Source organism: Portunus trituberculatus, chromosome 47 (genome assembly GCF_017591435.1).
Source record: "Portunus trituberculatus isolate SZX2019 chromosome 47, ASM1759143v1, whole genome shotgun sequence".
NCBI classification, from domain to species: domain Eukaryota; kingdom Metazoa; phylum Arthropoda; class Malacostraca; order Decapoda; family Portunidae; genus Portunus; species Portunus trituberculatus.
Window position 1 is genome coordinate 16,817,254 of NC_059301.1, and position 10,000 is coordinate 16,827,253.

The window sequence follows — 10,000 nt, forward strand, 5'->3', positions numbered from 1 at the left end:
CACACACACACACACACACACACACACACACACACACACACACACACACACACACACACACACACACACACACACACACACACACACACACACACACACACACACACACACACACACACACACACACACACTGTAGCAAATTTCGTTTTCTGACCTGACAGTTATTCTGGCAAAGGTGATAAAAGGAAGTGGGTATTTCTATTTATTTACTTATTTTACTCTAGCATTTTTTCTTCTTTTTCTTTGTCATATATATATTTTTTTCTAAGTTTCTTTTTTTTCCTGATAAAGCGAAATAAACACCAAATTTTTCTGTGTTAGTTTTTGTTCATTCATGTCCATGTATGCGTATTCTTCTTATTCTTTAGTCATTTTCTTATGGTATTTTTATAGGCTTAGTTTTTTGGGGTCATCTGCAGTTCCCTATCTTCAGTTTTGGGTCATTGGCGGGTGAAGGTGACAACTGGTGGTGAGCGGTGCATTGGTGAGTGGGGGAAGAGTTGAGTTATAAGGTGGTGTGGTGTTGTGTTGTGTTGTGTTGTAGGTGTTGTTTTGTCCACTACTGGCCTGACTGTGTGTGTGTGTGTGTGTGTGTGTGTGTGTGTGTGTGTGTGTGTGTGTGTGTGTGTGTGTGTGTGTGTGTCTTTTTCTTACTCTTTTTTCTTTATTTCTTTCTTTTCTCCTTCCTTCACTGCAGCTTTCCATTTGACCTTCGATCCATAGTTGTTCCTTCTCTCTTTTGTTTCCTATCTCATATCACTTATGTGTAGGAGAGAGAGAGAGAGAGAGAGAGAGAGAGAGAGAGAGAGAGAGAGAGAGAGAGAGAGAGAGAGAGAGAATACAAATAATGTGCTAAGTGGCTTGTGTATCGGAGAGTGCCTGGCCAGTGCAGAGTCTCAGTGTGGCTTTGACTGTGGGGAAGGAAAACGATCGTCCAGTCAGCTGTGCGTGGCTTGGCAGGGTAATGGCCCGTGCAGCCGATATTATGTACTGCACGCCCCGTTTCCCGAGTTCGTAAATGTTATGGTATACAGTATTGCGTGCATTTACCTTGTATATTTCGTCACTGCTGGAACGCTAGCTAATACTGCTTCTCTTTTCTCCTTCGCCAGGTTTGTATGGTGACGTGCTGGGATGGTGACGTGCCGGCTATACTGTAGTGGTCTGCTCTTATCTCCAACGCTCTCTGACTCCAGGTACATGGCCACGAAGTTAAATATTCTGTCACTCAGTTAGCCATTCGGTTAGTGAGTCAATTAGTCCACCTCTGACCGCCTCAACTCTGTTCCTTTGACTCATTCACCCTCCTGCGATTCAATTTTCTCTCCTGTCCCTCACCCATTCACTCATTTTTTTTTTTTATTCTTATTTTTCACGGGTAGTGCAGTAAACGTGTAGATATTGTGTCATCTCTCCTTTTAACAGAACGTAATATAAAGAAAAAAAGGTCTTATGGTGTGATCTAATTCTTGGTCAAAGTTCAGGAGGATATCGAGTTTTTTTTTTTCACGAATCAAGTGCGTGGGTTTTGTTCCTCTACACCTAACATTCTCTCTCTCTCTCTCTCTCTCTCTCTCTCTCTCTCTCTCTCTCTCTCTCTCTCTCTCTCTCTCTCTCTCTCTCTCTCTCTCTCTCTCTCTCTCTCTCTCTCTCTCTCTCTCTCTCTCTCTCCAAAATTAATGCTCTTTCCCATTTAAGAAATAATGAACTGCCATCCTTTCTTTCTCACTAAATCCTCTCCCCATCTCTCTGCGTCTTATCCCCTCGTGCACCTCCCCCTCCCTCCTCCACCTCTGCTTCCCTCTCATCTCCTATCTGTTAGTCCCGCCCACTCTTCAGCTCTCAATCCTCCCCTGCCCCCCTCCATCTCCCCTTCAAGCTCAGAGGCCGTGCACACACTCTTCCTCGTCCTTCCCATCTCCACCAAGCTCTTCTCCTCGACCTCCGTGTCCTCATCGACCTGGAAACATGAGTACTTTGATTGTTTTTTTTATTTTCCTCCTTTTTTTTCTTTCTCTTTCCATTTCAGCTTGTATATTGCAGGGTATTGTAAGGCTTGTTTGTGTTGTTAGGTTTAATTGAGTTTGGTTTGGTTGATGTATAGAAATGGCTACCTTATTCGTGGTTGTTTTGGTTGTATGGTAATGTATTGTGAATGGTGTATGCAGTTGTTGGTGGAGTTTATTTATTTATTTTTTTTTATTTGTTTTTTTTGCAGTTAGTATGTTTTGTAGAGTAATGCGGATGATTTGGGATTACTGAGGGACACATGAAGTATACATAATGGAATAGTTTATGATGTTGGACGTATTTTGCACTTTTTTTGTGTTTTCAGATCCATGTGTGCGTTTTTTTTCTCTCTTGATATGCTGGAAATGTGTAAAAAGGCGCTACGTCTTACACCCTCAGCCGTGGAGTCAACACATCGAGCAGTGTGAGATGGCGAGTGTGTGAGGCATGTAATACCTCGCGATACCGCTTTGACGTATCTTGGGGCAGGAAATTTTTTTTGAGATCTGGTGTAAATATTTCATGAGCGTGGTATCATGGGGCAAGGCGCGCTATATTGTGCATGTTCCGGGAACCACTCACTTCTGCTTTTATGTATGCATTAAACTTAAACAAGAACAGACACATTCAAGAGAGAGAAAGAGTATCCGTTACTCATTCCCGTATAAAGAAAAAAATAAAGGTGCCATGGAGTGTTACAGGTGAGGGTGCCAATTTTCCCTTCATTCCACCTGCCTCTACCTCTTCCCGTCCCATCCAGGTCTCATTCTCTACCCGCACCCTCTCATCTCATCCTCCGCCATCCCTCCCCTCTCCTTTCCGGGAATAGAACACATGCCGATGCTCACGCTTCTTGCCTCTGCTGTGTGATAGTTAGGGCGCGTCGCTGCCTTGAGGGGATGTTGTATATGGATGGATGGATGGATGGATAAATGGATGCAGATATGTGTTGGATTTTGGACAGATGGATTGGCAGGAAAGAAAACGGATAGAAATGCAAAAAATTCACAGGTTTTTGCTTCTTTTTCTCATATTTTTGACTCACCAGCAATCTTTTAACCCCTTCAGTAGTGGGACACATTTTTCACCTTGAGATTTTGTGTATGTTTAGACCATTTTATTGACATTAGGAAGGTCTATGGAGGTCAGAAGATTCACAGTAGCGTAGCAGTCTTCACTTTTTCAATCCTACACATGAGTTTCTGAATCTGTAAAAAAAAAAAAAAATCACCAAATAGTAATCAAAATTAATATGAAATCGCGTAATGGTAACTGAAGGGGGATAAAGTGTTAGTCCTCCTCCTCCTCCTCCTCCTCCTCCTCCTCCTCCTCCTCCTCCTCCTCATGCGTCACCCTACATCTCTCTCTCCCAGGCGTCACTGTAACACTCTTCCTCTGCAGGTGACGCTGAACTGTAGCCATGAGCAACCCTGCAGTGTAATTCGTCCCGTGTGCCTCTGGTTATTGCTGCGGGCGGACGTGTGGCCCCGAAACAATAAATCGGTCTCGGTTTATGTAATGGATTATTGCACACGTTTATCACTCCTGAACACACACACACACACACACACACACACACACACACACACACACACACACACACACACACACACACACACACACAAGCACACACGCACACGCACACACGCACACAGGTGAATGAATAGATGTTGAGTAATTTTGCATCTTTGTGCATAATGAGTCACGGGTAAATGATCAGGCAATGCAAAAAGGAAAGGGAAGAAAACTGTTGAACCTGGAGATTGAATGCGCAGAGAGAGAGAGAGAGAGAGAGAGAGAGAGAGAGAGAGAGAGAGAGAGAGAGAGAGAGAGAGAGAGAGAGAGAGAGAGAGAGAGAGAATGATGACACACACCACTACACTCGTAAAATCTTCACCAGGGTCGCAATAAACATAGAGAGCCTTCAGTTATTAGTCAGGAAGATGAGAGTGATTCACAGGACAGGAAGGCATGACTAACAACAACAGCAACAACAACAACAGCAACAACAACAGCAACAACAACAACAGATCACTCTATCAGTCCGCCACAATTGATGAAGAACGCTGTGGTGTATAAATGAGGTAAATCAGAGCAGTAATTTCCAGGACGAGGAAACAACTAATGGACACTGTTTAGCCTGCAAGCATGAGAGGCTTATGTTGGTGCAGCAATTAAATCCCCTTAGGCAGAAATGCTTCAGGTGTTGAGGGGAAAGTGTGTGCACAGGGAAGGGTGAGGCATGAAGGGAGAGGGAGGGCCGGGACGGGAGGGTGTTTAGAGTTGTTGGAGGACGTGGACAGGGGAGGTGGTGGTGGAGAAGGAGGGAGAGTAGGGAAAGGGAGAATCGATTGTCCTGTGTAGGTGATGCAAGGGAGACTCACGCCACGAAGTTTATGTTTGTGTTCTTATTATTGTCTGACGTTCCTCTGGTTTTATTGTTGTTTTATGTTTTTATTCTCATATGTGCTGGCTGGCTCCTCTCGTTCTTATAAATGATGAATTAGTTTTTCTGTCACAGTTAGGAGAAGCGTTCTGCAATACGATATGCCTCTACAACTATTACGTTTTTTTTTTTTTTGGCATAACTGACGAGATGGGGTCTGCAGATTTTATAGACGCTGTTGCCTAAAACATGACTGAAATATGTGATGTGCCAGACTATATTCGAAATCTTATCATTCTTTTTATTCTGTTCGTGTTGTAAACTAAAATTGTTGTCATTCGTGTTCTTGGTTCTTGAAATCTATACACATATATATTTTCCCTGCTTATGAATGGCGTCTGAAATGTATTAGTAGTGTTCTTCCATTTCCCAGCTTGTCCTTGAGTCTGGTGCGCGCTTCGTCCTCTGCTGATCAAAACTCTTGGACCATCTCGTGGGCAAACTTCACGGCGTATTCAATAAAACTTTGATCTTCCCGCCGCCCGCCTTCACGGACTCGGAAGAACTAGTTCCCACTGCAGCCTTCATCCTTCCCAGCGTCTCTCATGTGCTGCTTTCTTATTTCTTGCTCTTGTTGTCATTTTTTCATCCTCCTCCTCTTCCTCCTCCTCCTCCTCTCATACTTACGATTATTGCCGGGAATTTGGACACATAACCCACCTCGGATAGACGGAATTTAAGAACAGTTTTAGCATCAAGTTTCTCACTGTCTCCCGCACTCATTCGTTTTCCTCGGTGGTGTACAATTTACTGTTTGAGAAGAGAAAAATTAGAACAGCGTTGCAGGAAAACTGAAAACCACGTATGCTAGTGTTGCGAGGGCAGTTGCTGGGCGGCCTCCCTCGGCTGGTGCCTAAATATATCCTCTTCGCTGATCATTACTCTTTGGGGCGCAGGCGGTAATCCTGAGTGATTACCTTACCCCATTACAGTTGCCATTTTAGGATATAATTTGCCGCTCCGAAGTTGATACATTTTCAGTGCACGCGTCCCTGCCTTCACGCACGCAGGCACCTGGTTTGAAGTTGTTTGGTTTTGGTTGACGTGCGCCCCACCCCACCCCGCCCTGCCCCGCCCAGCCTCGCCCAACCCTGCCCCGCCTTGCAGCCCGCCCGGTCCTGGCAGCCTCCATTGCTAACCTTTGCTTTTCCTGACGTTGCTTACTCCCCGTTGCGCGACTGGCGAGGTGGATATGTAAATCTAATATCCACAAAATAGTTTAGCTGATTCAGTGTTGATAGTGTAACAACCATATTGAAAAGCCAAATACAAGCAACAGAAATGAGGGTGCTGCGTTTGATAAAAGAACTGACAAAAAAACGATTGAGGAATGAAGACCTTAGGACCGAACAAGGTTTAAAATCAATCTTGGAATTCATAGAGAGAGCAATACTGAGATGGTTTGGTCACATTATGAGAATGGAACGAGAGAGGTACCCTACAAAATACTACTTGTGGAAGCCAAGAGGAAGGAGACCAGTGGGCAGACCAAGAAAGAGATGGCAGGATGGAGTGAAGGAAGCAGTTGAGGCGAAAGGTACAGCCATGGAGAAAGTGGAAGGGGAGAAACTCTATGAAGATTGGACGTGGTGGAGAAGTTTTGTGAGGCATCACAGCTGAGACAGTGTAGATAGATTCTCTGTTCACGTTACATTAACAGGTTATTTATTTATAGTACTTCCTTTTTTATATTAGTATCCCGATAAGATATAGATAAGTAACATGAAGGTCACATCTCACTCTTACTTCATGGAGATGGGATAGACCGAGGAGTACGATTTAAAGATGCATTTGCTTTATCAATCTATGCAAAGTTTCCTGTTGTAAATTTGATTTTATAATGTGACAACCATTTCTGCTGAATTTCTTGTTTTCATACTTTAAAAAGCTACTACTACTACTACTACTACTACTACTACTACTACTACTACTACTACTACTACTACTACTACTACTACTACCACCACCACCACCACCACCACCACCACCACCACCACCACCACCACCACCACCACCACCACCACCACCACCACCACTACTACTACTACTACACACACACACACACACACACACACACACACACACACGGTTGCTCAGTGGTTAGAGCGCTGGCTTCACAAGCCAGAGGACCGGGGTTCGATTCCCCGGTCGGGTGGAGATATTTGGGTGTGTCTCCTTTCACGTGTAGCCCCTGTTCACCTAGCAGTGAGTAGGTACGGGATGTAAATCGAGGAGTTGTGACCTTGTTGTCCCGGTGTGTGGTGTGTGCCTGGTCTCAGGCCTATCCGAAGATCGGAAATAATGAGCACTGAGCTCGCTCCGTAGGGTAACGTCTGGCTGTCTCGTCAGAGACTGCAGCAGATCAAACAGTGAAACAAACAGTGAAACATACACACACACACACACACACACACACACACACACACACACACACACACACACGTAGGGTAATAGCGGCAACAAGGAGACAAGATACGCCTTCCGTGAACTCAGCTGCCTAACTAACACATTCCTGGAGCCCTGACTCAGCCACGTCGTCCTGAGCTGCTCCAGTGTGTTGCAGGTGGCAGGATTGGCATGTGTGAGGAGGCCTTTGACGAGAGAACGAGTGGAAGTGAACGCTTCCAGGTGGGGGCAAGGGAGCGACAAGGAGGCTCAGTAAGGAGACGGAGAGGAAGGGAAGAGAAGTGCAGGGTATCAGGTTTAATCTTTTATCGTGGGTAGTTTTATTTGTATGAACACCTGTTGGTATAGTTTGTGGCATTAACCTTTTGTACCTAGAAGGAGAGAATACGTGTGACTAGGTCTTAGTAAAGGTGTAAAGGTTCTTAATGCTACGACTCCACAAAATCTTACGTGTATTGGCTTCATTTAATAGGGAGGTTTCAAGATATTTGTCCCTGTCTTTTGGCTAATTCTATCGGCTCTGTAAGGAGACTGGTGACTGAGTGGGCGTTTTTTTCTTTATATTTGAGTTGCCTTTGGCCAATCCTCCTCTCTTACATATTAAAAAGTATTTAGGTGATATGGTAGTAGAGAGAGAGAGAGAGAGAGAGAGAGAGAGAGAGAGAGAGAGAGAGAGAGAGAGAGAGAGAGAGAGAGAGAGAGAGTCCACATTATCAAATTCCTTGCCTGGAAAAATAATATCACAAATTAATTATTCAGAGTTTCTGGTAAGATGATTTTTTCTTTTTTTCTTTCACAAAGTACGCGATTACCGTCCCAGACTCATTTTAATAATTTTCCATCTGCTCCAGCACGACCGTTTTAAGTGCAGTGAATTGGCAAATCACTTCCATTACAATAAAGAAAGACATGTGTGACAGCACGGCCTCATCAAACGTGAATTAACGTAAGCCTTTGGAAGCAGGGGAGCAAAAGTGACGGGCACAAAGATAGCCTATTTCTAACCCTAGTCGAGCGTGACGCAAAGGCTGCTGAATTATGCTGTGTGGGGAGCAAGGGGAGCAAGGGATCTGACATGAGGAGGAGGCGGTGGAAGAGCTGACTGGTGTCGTTACGAGTAGTCTTAGTGAAAGGTCGTTGCTCTATAAATGATGGCGACCCTTAGCTATTGTTTATTGCTAGATCAGGCCTACGATAGCCACTTCAGGGCGCAGACTCCTCCATCCCGGCGGTCATGGATGAAACGTGTCTGTGTGGGGACCGTAGGGAGGAAGATGCACACGTAGGATTGGCTTATTGTTTTTGTTTCTTGTCATGAAGCTCATAGTGGTGTTAAGATGGGAAGTGTGTGGGCCAGACCAGAGAACATGTCTATTGTCTCGTTAGAATGCATCTAAGTCCTCCTCTGTTGACATGTACACGATTATGCAAGAGAGAGAGAGAGAGAGAGAGAGAGAGAGAGAGAGAGAGAGAGAGAGAGAGAGAGAGAGAGAGAGAGAGAGAGAGAGAGAGAGAGAGAGAGAGAGAGAGAGAGAGAGAGAGAGAGAGAGAGAGAGAGAATCCTTTCACAATGTTGTCGTAGAGCAGTGGTCATAGGCAGCAAGCGAGGTAAGCCCCTCCTTTGCACCTCTCCCCGTCGCCCCACAGTGTGCCTGGAGTGAGGGCTGCGAGGCTACCTGGTGCAGTTGAAAAGAAAAATGGGGAGTGATCCCGAAATAGAAAGGGAAAAGAACTTAATCGAATAAGCAAAAGGTAGGATGACGACTGGGCAACAGAGCGTGCTGACCTTCCGGAAAGGGAGACTAGTGAGCGAGAAAATAAAAAGGAACGTATGAAAAGCGTACCTGAAAAGGGAGACAGCTGTTCCCGGCACACACACACACACACACACACACACACACACACACACACACACACACACACACACACACACACACACACACACACACACACACACACACACACACACACACACACAGGATAATCGTCGAGTACTTTTTTGGTGTGAGAGGTGAGCTTTATTTTTCTGTGGCGTTTCTGTGCTGGAGTGAAGAGGAGGGCGAGGACTGCTAGTAATTGAGATAGATGGCCCTTAATGCGGGGTGGTGTGGCCCTGGTAATAGTGCGTGCGGCCAGTTATCGTGATGCTAATGATGTGCACGACATCAGGCAGCGTAGATCACGGCGGCGGGATGCAGGCGACGGCGTGGTGTTGCTCGTTGAAGTGAATACTGTTAGCGTCTTAGTGCTCCTTGGAATTACTGAGGCGCCTCAACGGATCTCAGACTAATCTTATATCATAATACGCTTTGGCTGCGTGAGGCTCGAGGATTCAGGACTACCAAGAGGCCAGAGCACAGTCAGCCAGCTCTGCATCCCCCACGCGGAAGGAGGAAGTCGTAAGCTCCTTTCTGAATGTACTATTCAGAATTTAATGCCTCAGTGATTTATTAATGGTGTTCTAGATCAGTGAAATGAATATGTTTGAAGAACAGCTTTCTTTGTATTCATTCTTGTCGACAACGCCAGCAAGATGCATTAACAGGCACGTTTCTGTGGAGGATCATGTCTCTGTTTCATGATGCACGCGAGGCAGAGCAGCTCAAATGTTAAAAAGATGGAAATATATCCTAAAAGTCTACGAGTGATTCTGCCATCATCACGTAAAAAGTTGTGGCGGTAAATAATCAGAGGTAAGAGCTAAAAGAAGCCATTAATGGTCCGCTTGATTTTTATACATCAATAAAAACTGAAGCTATACTAGTACTGGGTTCATTGTGCACCACAGGCTCTTAAAAATTTCAAAGAGGATTTATATTTTTTCCCTTAGTTGGAAACGTTGAAAGGAATGTTCACGCTCGTCCTTCAGCCCGGAGGGACGAGAGGCGGTCACGCTGTGGAGCTTTTGTTGAACTTGAAATTAACGTATGTGGGGAAATGCATGATTATTCGTATCATAAATTAAGATTAATTTGACAGTGGCTTTGTTTGAGAAGGAAGAAGGAAAAACAGTAACGGGCGCACACCACACTGATATAGATTGTGATAAAAATATATACATGTTGTCCTTCATTTAATGCACAAACACAAAGCAAATAATGATGTTTATGTACGTGACGAACGGCGAGAGCTTGGTGG

The 10,000-nt window shown here is 44.8% G+C and overlaps 1 protein-coding gene across 13 annotated transcripts in view; it reads left to right on the forward strand.

Moving 5' to 3' along the window:
• The window catches only part of LOC123520769 (tyrosine-protein phosphatase Lar-like), a 924,035-nt gene that overhangs the window by 329,593 nt on the left and 584,442 nt on the right, over positions 1–10,000 (forward strand). The window contains exon 1 of one of the 13 annotated variants that reach the window (XM_045283355.1): positions 1,154–1,196. The exons of the other annotated variants lie outside the window; for them this stretch is intronic. The gene's annotated coding sequence lies outside the window, so the exon portion shown is untranslated. Of the gene's footprint in view, positions 1–1,153; positions 1,197–10,000 lie in introns of those variants that run through there. 13 annotated transcript variants of the gene reach the window in all.